Below are 12,388 nucleotides of genomic sequence, written 5' to 3'. Positions count from 1 at the left end.
ACCTGGATCTACACACGAGGTGCAGGGTGTAGCGTGAGTACAACAAACTCAATAAGTAATAAGTCCAAACTTTGGACTGAAAGTAGTGAAGAACTCAACTGGCACGGTTAAATATAGAAGTAACTGTGCAGAAACGTACGCGTGCTTTCAAGTTTAGCAAATAAACACAAAACAGAAAAAGAGATCAAATTTGAATGATAAGAAGAATATAACTTCTCTACTCTTACTTGCCAATGCACATGCTATATGTGATGCACCATGCTGTCAGCCTCATGTGCTCACACTCTCATTTTCTCAATCACTCAGTATTGTATATGGCTAACCCGGCCCAGGGAAGATCCATTCCGAAATATATACATCGACTGACTATCAGTCACCCAGTACTGAGTAGGGCCAATCCATCCCGTGGAGAAGATCCATCTCCAGGTATATAATGCTTCAGACAAGATCCATCCCTTAATATAATCAGTCGCGCTCACTAGGGCTGTGTGCAGACTTCGAAGGGGATCCTTCTGCCCAAGCGATATCATAATGAGTATAACCGTTGCGGCGTGCAGACTGATCCCATAAATGTCACTCATAATCAGGCCCTCGGCCTCACTCAGTCATCAATCTCTCCAGTCTATCTCTCACGGGATCACAGTGTCATGATACTAGCCGAAAATAATGATATGATGTATCAATAAATAACAACAGAGACTGAGATATGATATGAAATGAATGAATATGACTGAGTACGAAATATCAATGAAATTAGTAAGACAGCAACAAGAAACGACCACTATGGGCCCCAACAGTACCAGCATAAAGCCTAACATGATATCTAGCATGAGTGACAACTCAATTACTTTATCACATTATGAGAACACATATATCAACAGGATAGAACCACTATACAGTGCCATGGAATCGACCAGGTCATAATTCTCACGGTGCACGCCCGCACGCCCGTCACTTTGCATATGCGTCACCTCAATACCAATCACATAACACATAAGTTCGGGGTTTTCAACCCTCAGAACTAAGTTTAGAAGTGTTACTTACCTCAATCCGAGCAAATCCCTACTCCAATACTCCTTTGCCTCATAAATCGGCTTCCAAATAACCCGAATCTAGCCACAAATAGTACAATACAGTCAATACGGGCTAAAGGAATCAATTCTTCAAGAAATTACTAAGTTATAACTGAAAATCCAAAATTGGTTCAAAACTGCCCCCGGGCCCACATCTCAGAATCCAACAAAACTCATAAAATTCAAAAGTCCATTCACTCACGAGTCTAGTCATACCAAATTCATCAAAATCTGACACCACTTGGACATTCAAATACCCAATATCAACTCTCCAAATCCCTAGCCTTAAACCCCCAAATTACACCTCAAAAGCACACCATCTAGGTGGAAAATCAATGGGGAAACATAATTATTGAAGAAAGATGAACACAAGGAACTTACCTCAAGAATCCCCTGGAAAATCCTCTTAAAAACCTCCAAAATCCGAGCTCAAAACATTAGAAAATGAAGAAAAGCGTGAACCCGTATGTTTATTTGTTCTGCCTAGTCAAATCGCACTTGCGGTCCTAAAATACGCTTCTGCGGTCCCGCTCTTGTGGTGAAATCTCCGCATATGCGGAATTTACTTACCCAGTGTGCCTTCACTTCTGTAATGCCCAGTCCGCTTCTGCAGACACACTTTTGTGAAGGGTCGTCCGCTTCTGTGAAGCTGCCTCACCAAGCGCCCATGCGCTTCTACGATCCAACACCCGTATCTGCAGATACGCAGGTGCAGAAAGGACCACGCACTTGCAACCTCTACCAGCTTCCTTCTTGACCGCTTCCGCGGCCCCTTCCTTGCTTCTGCAAGCTCGCATCTGCGGTTCCTAATCCGCAGGTGCGATTATACCAGCTGTTGTAAATCTTCAACAATTCTTCAACTTCAAACCTTAGTCCGTTAACCACCCGAAATCAACCTGAGGCTCCCGAGACCTCGACCAAACATACCAACAAGTTTTAAAACATCATGAAAACTTAGTCAAACCATCAAATCCCCTCAAACAACATCAAAAACACAAATCGCACATAGATTCAATCCTAATGAACTTTGAATATCCAAATTTGTACAAACGACACCGAAACCTATCAAATCATGTTCGATTGATCTCAAACTTTGCACACAAGTCACAAATGACACCACGAACCTACACCTACTTCCGAAAATTCAATCCGACCCTGATATCAAAAAGTTAATTCCTGGTCAAACTTTTCAAAATTCCAACTTTCGCCATTTGAAGCTTAATTCTACTACAGGCCTCCAAATCACAATCCAGACATGCTTCTAAGTCCAAAATCACCTAACGGAGCTAACGGAACCATAAAAATGCAAATCCGGGATCGTTTACACATAAGTCAATATCCGGTCAACTTTTCCAACTTAAGCTTTTCATTATGAGACTAAGTGTCACAATTCATTCTGAAATCTCTCCGGACCCGAACCAACTAACCCGATAAGTCAAAGCACAAAAGGAGCAGTAAATGGGGAGACGGGGCTATAACTCTCGAAATGACCGGCCGGGTCGTTACATTCTCCCACTCTTAAACAAACGTTCATCCTCGAACGGGTCTAGAAATATACTTGGAGTCTCAAATAGGTGTGGATATCTACTCTGCATCTCCCGCTCGGTCTCCCAAGTAGCCTCCTTAACGAGCTGACCTCTCCACTGCAACTTCACTGAAGCTATATCCTTTGACCTCAACTTTCGAACCTGCCGATCCAAAATGGCCACCGGCTTCACATCATAGTCAAATCACCATCCAACTGTACCGTGCTGAAATCCAAAACATAAGACGGATTGCCGATATACTTCCGGAGCATGGAAACATAAAATATTGGATGCACACTAGACAAACTGTGTGGCAATCTCGTAAGCCATCTCTCCAATTCTCCGAAGCACTTCAGACGACCCGATAAACCGAGGGCTCAACTTGCCCTTCTTCCCAAATCTCATAACACCCTTCATGGGTCAAACCTTTAGCTGAACCTTCTCCCAACCATGTAAGCAACATCACAGACCTTTCTGTCGGTATAACTCTTCTGTCTGGACTACGTCGTGCGAAGAAGCTCCTGTATCAATTTAACCTTGTCCAATGCATCTTGAACCAAGTCAGTATCCAATAGCCTAGCCTCCCCGACTCTAACCAATCCACCAGAGATCTACACCGTCTCCCATACAAAGCCTCATGCGGAGCCATCTGAATGCCCGCCGGGTAGCTGTTGTTGTAGGCAAACTCCGTGAGTGGAAGAAACTGATCCCAAGAACCCCCAAAATCAATGACACATGCACGTAGCATGTTGAGTGCACAACTCTTGTTATACTGCTCTCCAGAACTGTGATGTAAACTGCGTGCCTCGATCTGAGATAATGGACACAGGCACACCATGAAGGCGGTCAATCTCTCAGATGTAAATCTCAGCCAACCGCTCTGAAGAATAGGTAGTACCAACTGGAATGAAGTACGCGAACTTGGTGAGCAGATCCACAATCACCCAAATTGTATCGAACTTCCTCGAAGTCCATGGGAGCCCAACTACGAAATCCGTGGTGATCCACTCCCATTTTCACTCTGGAATCTCTAACCTATGAAGTAATCCACTCGGTCTTTGATGCTCATACTTCACATGCTGACAGTTAAGGCACTGAGCTACAAATCCCACTATTTCCTTCTTCATTCTTCTCCACTAATAATGCTGCCAAAAGTCCTGATACATCTTCGCGGCACATGGATGGATGGAATACCGCGAACTGTGGGCCTCCTCAAGAATCAACTCACGTAGCCCATCCACATTTGGCACACAAATCTGATCCTGCATCCTCAATACCTCGTCATCCCCAATAGTCACATCTCTGGCATCACCGTGCTGAAACCTGTTCTTGAGGACACGCAAATAAGGATCCTCATACTAGAGCTCTCTGATGCGATCAAATAAGGAAGACCGAGAAACCACACAAGCTAGGACCCGACTAGACTCTGAATTATCCAATCTCACAAACTGGTTGGCCAAGGCCTGAACATCAACTGCAAGAGGTCTCTCTCCAATGGGAATGAATGCGAGACTACCCATACTTACCGCCTTTCTACTCAAGGCATCGACCACCTTATTGGCCTTCCCGGGATGATACAGAATTGTGATATCATAGTCCTTGAGCAGCTCCAACCATTTTCGCTTCCTCAAATTTAGATCCTTTTGTTTGAACAAGTGGTGGAAACTCCGATGATCCATAAACACCTCACAAGACACACCGTAGAGATAATGCCTCCAAATCTTCAATGCATGAACAATGGCAGCTAACTCCAAATCATGAACAGGGTAGTTCCTCTCGTGAGGCTTCAACTGACGTGAAGCATAAGTGATCACTCTACCCTCATGCATCAACACACACCTAATGTCGATCTGAGAAGCATCATAATATACTGTATAAGAGCCTGAAGTTATAGGCAAAATTAGAACTAGAGTTATGGTCAAGACAGTCTTGAGCTTCTGAAATCTCTCCTCACACTCATCTGACCACCTAAAAGGAACAACTTTTTGGGTCAAGCCGAGAAAGCTCCTAATCTCCGTAGCTGAGGACGGTATGGGCCAACTCTGAACCGCCTCGATCTTCTTCGGATCCACCTGAATACCCTCACTGGACACCACGTGTCGTAAGAATGCCATTGAGCTGAGCCAAAACTCACTCTTGGAGAACTTGGCATAAAGCTTCTCCTCCCTCAACCGCTGCAACACAATCCTCAAATGTTGGGCATGCTCCTCCTAGCTACGAGAGTACACCAGGATATCTTCAATGAACACCATAACAAACGAGTCAAGATAAGGCTAAAACACACTGTTCATTAAGTGCATAAACGTTGTTGGGGCATTAGTCAGCCCATAAGACATCATAAGGAACTCATAATGACCATAACGAGTCCTGAAGGATGTCTTTAGAATATCCGAGTCCTGAATCTTTAACTGGTGTTACCCAGACCTCAAATCAATCTTGGAGAACACCCTCGCTCCCTGAAGCTGGTCAAACAGATCATCAATACGCATCAAAGGATACTTGTTCTTGATTATAACTTTTTTCAACTACCTATAATCAATGCACATCCTCATAGTACCATCCTTCTTATTCACAAACAAAACTGGTGCACCCCAAGGTGACACGCTAGGCCGAATAAACCCCTTATCAAGGAGTTCCTGAAGCTGCTCCTTCAATTCCTTCAACTCAGCTAGTTCCATGTGATATGGTAGAATAGAAATAGGCTGAGTGCCCGGCACCAAGTCGATACCGAAGTCAATATCCCTGTCGGGCGACATGCCCGACAAGTCTACACGAAATACGTTCGGAAACTCGTACACCACAGGAACAGAATCAATAGTGGTAGTATCAACACTAACATCCCTCACAAAGTCCAAATGAGATAAAGAACCCTTCCCAACCATCCGTTGGGCCATCAAATATGAAATCACTCTGTTGGGAACGTAGTCTATAGAACCTCTCCACTCAATGTGTGAAAACCCCGGCATCGCCAACATCACAGTCTTAGGTGTGACAATCTAGAACAACATGACATGGAGACAACCAATCCATACCCAAGATCACGTCAAAATCAGCCATACTAAGCAACAAGAGATCAACTCTAGTCTCTAGTCTCCCAATGGTCACTACACATGACCGATATACACGGTCCACAATAATAGTATCACCCACTGGCGTAGAGACATGAACAGATAAAATTAAGGACTCATGAGGCATATCCAAATGATGAACAAAATATGACGATACATATGAATAAGTGGAACCAGAGTCAAATAGTACAGAGGCCTCCCTGTGGCAAACTGAGACAATACTTGTGATCACTGCGTCTGAAGCAACATTATCTAGTCTGGCACGAATAGCATAGAATCGGGCCTAACCGCCACCTGATCAGCCTCCCCCTCTAGGGTGACCCCTAGCTGACTAAGCTCCACCTCAGGCTGGCTAGGCGGGTGGTGAAGTAACGGGTGTCGAAGTTACAGGGTGACTCCTCTGCTGAGATGTACCTCCCATAAGGCGGGGACAATACCTATTGATATGACCCATATCCCACACTCGTAACAACCCCTCCCTGCAATGATGGTGGGGGTTGGAGGGAGCCCCGAGAACCAGAATACCCGCTAGAAGAACCCGGTGTCGACGAGCTCTGAACTGAAGGTGCATGGGACGAACTATGAGCTGGAAGGGCACTAAGAGATGACTGCCCCTGATGTGTACTGTATGAACCATGGTCGGATGATGCACCACGGTGAACTGGACAAGCTATCTGAGCCTGACTATAAGGACGACCCTTGCCGTGGTTGAACTGACCTCCAGAAGGAACACCACTAAAACCTCCTGACCCCCGAGGCCTTTTGGACTCACTCTCACCCCGCTCCTGACTGCGGACCATCTCTATCTGCCGAGCAATATCTACAACCTCATCAAAAGTAGCACCAGATACCCTCTCCCTAGTCATAATCAACCGCAACTAATATGTGAGGCCATCGATGAACCTCCAATTCCTCTCCCTATTAAAGGGAACCAGCCAAACTGTGTGACGAGCAAACTCCAAAAACCTCATCTAACTGCGTCACGGACATGACATCCTGACAAAGCTTCTCAAACTTTCTACGCAGCTCCTCTCTGCGAGACTGCGACACCAACTTCTCCAAGAAGAGAATGGAGAACTCCTGCCATGTAAGTGGTGCTACACCAACGGGCCTACGCTTCTCATAAACCTCCCACCATCTGAAGGCGGCCCCAAAAAATTGAAAAGTAGTGAACGAGACCCCACTAGTCTCCAGAATACCCATTGTCTGAAGCATCCGCTCGCACTTATCCAGAACTCCCTGAGCATCCTCTGACTCAGCACCTCTAAATGATGGAGGTTGTAGCTTCCCAAATCTCTCAAGTCTCCTCTGCTCTTCATCAGCCATAACGGGGACTATCGTGGCTTGAGCAGCTGCAGCCGGCTGGGCTGGTAGTGTCCCCGGTATCTGAAGTTCCTGCACTACCTGCTCTAGAGTACAAGCAACAAAGGTATGAGTACCTCCCCCGGCCTGAGAAGCCTCCTGACGGCCTGGAATCACAATGGGCACAACTGGTGCCTGAGCTGGCCCCATTGGCTCAACTGTATCAAGTACCTGCTCCTAGGCTGGAGCGACTGGTGGGTCTGCAGGTGCTGCCCTAGCTGCTGTAAGAGCTGCACCCCTGCCCCTATGGTGACCTTGGCCTATCGCGGTCCTAGCTGGTGGTACTGGTGACAGTCCATCCTGCCCAGTAGTATGTGTCCTCACCATTTGTGAGAGAATAAAATAACATAAGTTTAGTTACCAGAATCAACAGATTCGCATGACAAGAATTCAAGAATGTAAAGTTTCCTAATGTTTCGGCAGCCTCTCGAAGATAAGTACAGACATCTCCATACTGATCCGCAAGACTCTACTAAACGTGCTCATGACTCGTCAGACCTATGTAACCTAGGCTCTGATACCAACTTGTCACGACCCAAAACCAACCGTCGTGATGCTGCTTATCGTGGAACTAGGAAATCCACTACACAATCATTTCAACACAGTAAAAGCTTTGGAAATATATACGAAAGCAATTTATATTAAAGAAAATCCTATTTGAAACAGAATTAAATCCGCAACACAATATAATCTATCCCAAAAGCGGGGTGTCACCAAGTACATGAGCATCTATACCGGGATACAGTCTACTACAATGTCTAGGCAATAAGAACTGAAATACAAATAAAGACAATGAAGGAGAATCAAAGACTGCGAATGCCATGCAGCTACCTCGATAGTCTCCGAGATCTCAACTCCTCACTCAGCAACCGCCGTGATCGGAAGCACCTGGATCTGCACACGAGGTACAGGGTGTAGGGTGAGTACAACAAACTCAATAAGTAACAAATCCAAACTTTAGACTAAAAGTAGTAACAGCTATAAAGCACAAAAGGAGTAATAAATAGGAGAACAGGGCTACAACTCTCGAAACGACCGGTCGGGTCGTTACACCGGTAGTACAAGTCATAAACCTTTCTAAGAGTCACTAGAATCAACAAGACATCATTGTCCCGGAATAATAGGAAACAATGGAAATAAAATATAATAGAAGGTGACTTCGGAGCCTGCGAACGTCAAGCAAGTCTACCTTGAAGTCTCTAGTCGCGTAGACATAAGTCTAAAACTAGCTCGATCATAAGTACCTAGATCTGCACAAAAATATGCAGAAGCATAGCATGAGTACACCACAGTGGTGCCCAGTAAGTATCAAGCCTAACCTCGGTAGAGTAGTGATGAGGCCAAGTCAAGACACCTACCAGACATGTAAACCTGTGTAGGATATAACTTAAAGCTAACAATGAAAGAACGACAATGTAAGACCAACATCAGAAGGATCACGAATTTACAATCAATAGCAAAAATAATAAAAGTACGAATAGCAACAAGAAATAAATGAGTAATAAAGAAACGAGTGACAACTCAATCGATCAAATCGTTCTTAATGCACAATTTACAATAAGAATTACCTGAGGTACCGCTCCTCATAATCTTAAATCATAATTCACAACTTTCAAATCTTACACGTATGGCACCCTGTGCCCATATTATTTCCAAATCACTTTCGCACGGCGAAACTCACGCGTACCATGTACATTGTATCCGTGTCAAATGCTAATTAAAAAGCTTAAGAGATTTATTTATATACGATAAGGAATAATAACAACCTTGAATAAAGTAGGGAATCAAATGTAAAAATGAGTTTATTTTAGAAATCATTTGGGTGAAGAAAATAATATTTTCAAATAAAATAAAGCATCAGATAAGCTATTGAATTAAATATAGAATTTGTTAAATTAAAACATAATATCCATTTTTAAGTAAAGTAAAAACATCAAATATGGTAAGGAGTTTAAGTTGAGAAATCAATTAAAGTAAAATATGACAACTACGACGTATATCAGATGTGATAAACACTTTATAATCTAAGTAAAAAAATACACAGCGAATATACTGAAGATATTTAGTTTGAAATTTAAAAACTTCATTTCTAATTGTGGTCTTAGAAAAACCATAAAAAGTAGGATTATAAGTTTCTTGTATATAAAGCACAAAAGCAGGGTGAGAAGGAAAAGTAAAAGGTAAGCCACAGATCTCGACCATTTTTGCTAAATTTTCACGATCTCTATCTTTGTTATAGGGACGTATAATACTATCAGAAGCAGGGTGAAGTTGTTGTTGTAAAAAGTTAGAACCCTCTCTATATCTACTAGGAGCGCCAATACTGCTACTAGGATCTGGAATTTTTACGGCATCTATTTGAGCTTGTATCCATAAAGATTTGTGTTCCTTAACTAAGTGCCTAGTTAAAGCCCCACCTGATTTGCCATGTACAAATTGTGCCTTACATTTTTCACATATAGTAAGTTCATTGACTTTATCATGTTTGAAAAAATTCCATACAACTGATGTTTTGGTATGTTCAACCTTAAGCTTACCCCTTACAGGAGGTAAAGCTCTAGACCGAGATTGACTCTGAGTTGGAGCTTGTGTTGCTGGACTACTGGGTGTTTCATCTAATTCTTCTTCCTAAATAAAAATAACATTGACAAATTATCTTTGTAAAGTTTCATGATCTAGTTGTTCTCCCAAAATAATATTCTAACATGCATGGGGTTAGGAAAATAAAGTTTCATCAACATGAGTCATTTCATCTATATGTTTTTTAATTCAAGGAGAAGGATTATGATTAGGATTAGGATTAGGATTACTACCACTAACACCTCTGCTACTATTTTTACTACTTTTTTTTAATATATCAAATACACTTTTAGGAGCCATAATTTAAATATGAAATTAAATTAGAAAAGTTAACACAAATATTAAACACACAAATAAAATACGAAAATAGAACACGTAAAGTAAACACAAAAATTAAGCACTAAAATGATACGCAAAAATTAAATATTAAAATTAGGAGATGGAACAAGTGCATCGTGATTAAATATTAAAATTTGAAGAAATTGCCCAAAAATTTGCTCCAAATACTTGACGAATTAATTTGAAGCTTGAACGTTGCTCCAAGAATTTGCCCAAATACTTGAAACGTAGTTGATGGTGAGAAAATTGAGAGAATAATATAGATAGAATATAAAAGATATAAGAGAGAATGATTGAATTTTGTGGAAAAAATAAAGAAGGATGGGGGTATTTATAGTTGAAAATAGGGTCAAAATATAATTTAATAAACTTAAGGGTTAAATTAAAAGTTAGGTGTAGGGGGTGTTTTGGAGGGATGGGGGCCAAAATGGTCGTTTATAGCTGTTGGAAACGACTAATTTTGCAAAGAATGTCGTTGCCCAATGGCTCTTTTTCTAAAGAAACAAAATTAAACAAAATTTCACGCGGGCTGGTGGGACAGGCGGGACGGAATAAACGGGACGAAATGGGCAGCCCGTCCCATCTTGTGTCTGGTTAATATGGGCCCAGTCCTCTTTAAGACTAAGTGGGCCGGGATGGGTCGGGACCGGGATGGGCCGGGCTGACCCCCTCTTCTAAATGGTGAACCACCTGTTTATCTGAATAAATAAACTATGTCCTCGGGCCCAATTTATATGTGCACAAGCTATGGCCTCAGGCTCAAGTATACATATACAAAACTACGGCCTCAGGCCCAAATATGCATAAAGCATAAACTACGGCCCCAAACCCAAACACGGATGTTCAACATTCAGGGATATAGAATCGGGAAATGAGAATCATACTGCATTATATGATACTGAAATACTGAACCATGCTGAGTTATATGATACTGGAATGCTCAATAGAACTAGACTGAGACATGTATTCATAATGAACTGATTTGTCATAACTGAGACTCATAGGATATTGAACGAATTATGAAACTATGCCATCTAGAGAATAGAAGTTATACAACTATTCATGGAACTGAGGCATAATTACTTTCTAATAAAATTCGTAATAGTCATAAATAATGAGACGTATGGAGAATCATAAACATTCCCAAATCTAAAGAGAGTAAGGCTCACATACCTTAACTCTGTCCTTTTAAGCGTGTCACAATTATCGTCACCTCTTTCAACGATAATTTATGGCTATATATATATATATATATATATATATATATATATATATATATATATATCAAGAGGAACTAATATTAGCACTAATGCTCATGTTTTAGTTACTTAGGTACTTTATCAAACACCTTATCGGCGTAAAGCCCCATAACCCTCATTAATGGTGTTTCTATACCCAACAACCCATTCTCTTGCTCCTAGATAAATTCTAATATCTCAAATTATTATAATCAATATCTTTCTTCATCACCCATAAGATAAATAACACCCTTAATCAATAATCAACAACCCAAACATATAACCATTTATGCTTTTCTATCAAACCTATCAACTCATATCTCATGAACTAGAGTCTATAATCATTAATGCAATACAATAATCAATTAGAGGGTGAAGATATTACCTTTTTGATGCTCATACTCTTGAATTCGAGTTTTAGAGTTTCTTTTCTCAACAATGATGTCTCAATCGAATATATAATGAGTTGAAGGGCTTACCCATATTAATAAGGTGTTGGAGAATTGAAATTAACTTAGAATCACCATTAGAACTTACGTTGGATGGTGGAGGGACCTTGGAGGAAGTTAGTTTCTTGATAGCTTCCCTTTCCAGAGCAAGTGTTTGTGTTTTGGAGTGTGGGGGACGAAGTAGGACTTTTAAAATGACCCCCCGGGTGCGCTCCCACGCATATGAAGGCCCAAACGCGCACCCAAACACATAGCAAGGGCAGTAGCACTGCCACACATGGGACAACTGGGCGCACACTTGGGCGCATATACTGCACAATTTTCAGTAAAACACACATAGGCTTTTGTACAACGATCCGTTTGGCTCCACAATATATCATTGGAAAGGTGTTTCTAATGGCTACAACTTTGATGAGTTTTCTCAAATTCCTAACAGATATTTACAAAATCTGGTTGGAAGACAGACCTTTCATAAACTTAGTCGGTTTTATCGAATCTTATGCACCTCACTCTCTGTCTTGATTCCAAAATAACCATTTCCACCCATACTCATCTTGATAAGACTTCACATGTCTAAAATGTCATAGTAATATTCATTTAACATGTTCACACCTAATCCAAATTTATGGAGTGTTGCATTATCTCCCCCTTGGGATTATTCTTCCTCGAATGGTTGTCCTTTATGTAACCACGGCTAACTCTGGACCTTAAATGGGTCTGATGGAAACATATGAACACTGAACTATCATGAAC

Source organism: Nicotiana tomentosiformis, chromosome 6 (genome assembly GCF_000390325.3).
Source record: "Nicotiana tomentosiformis chromosome 6, ASM39032v3, whole genome shotgun sequence".
Classification (NCBI taxonomy): domain Eukaryota; kingdom Viridiplantae; phylum Streptophyta; class Magnoliopsida; order Solanales; family Solanaceae; genus Nicotiana; species Nicotiana tomentosiformis.
The sequence above is the reverse complement of the archived record's forward strand: the minus strand, read 5'-3'. Positions refer to the sequence as shown.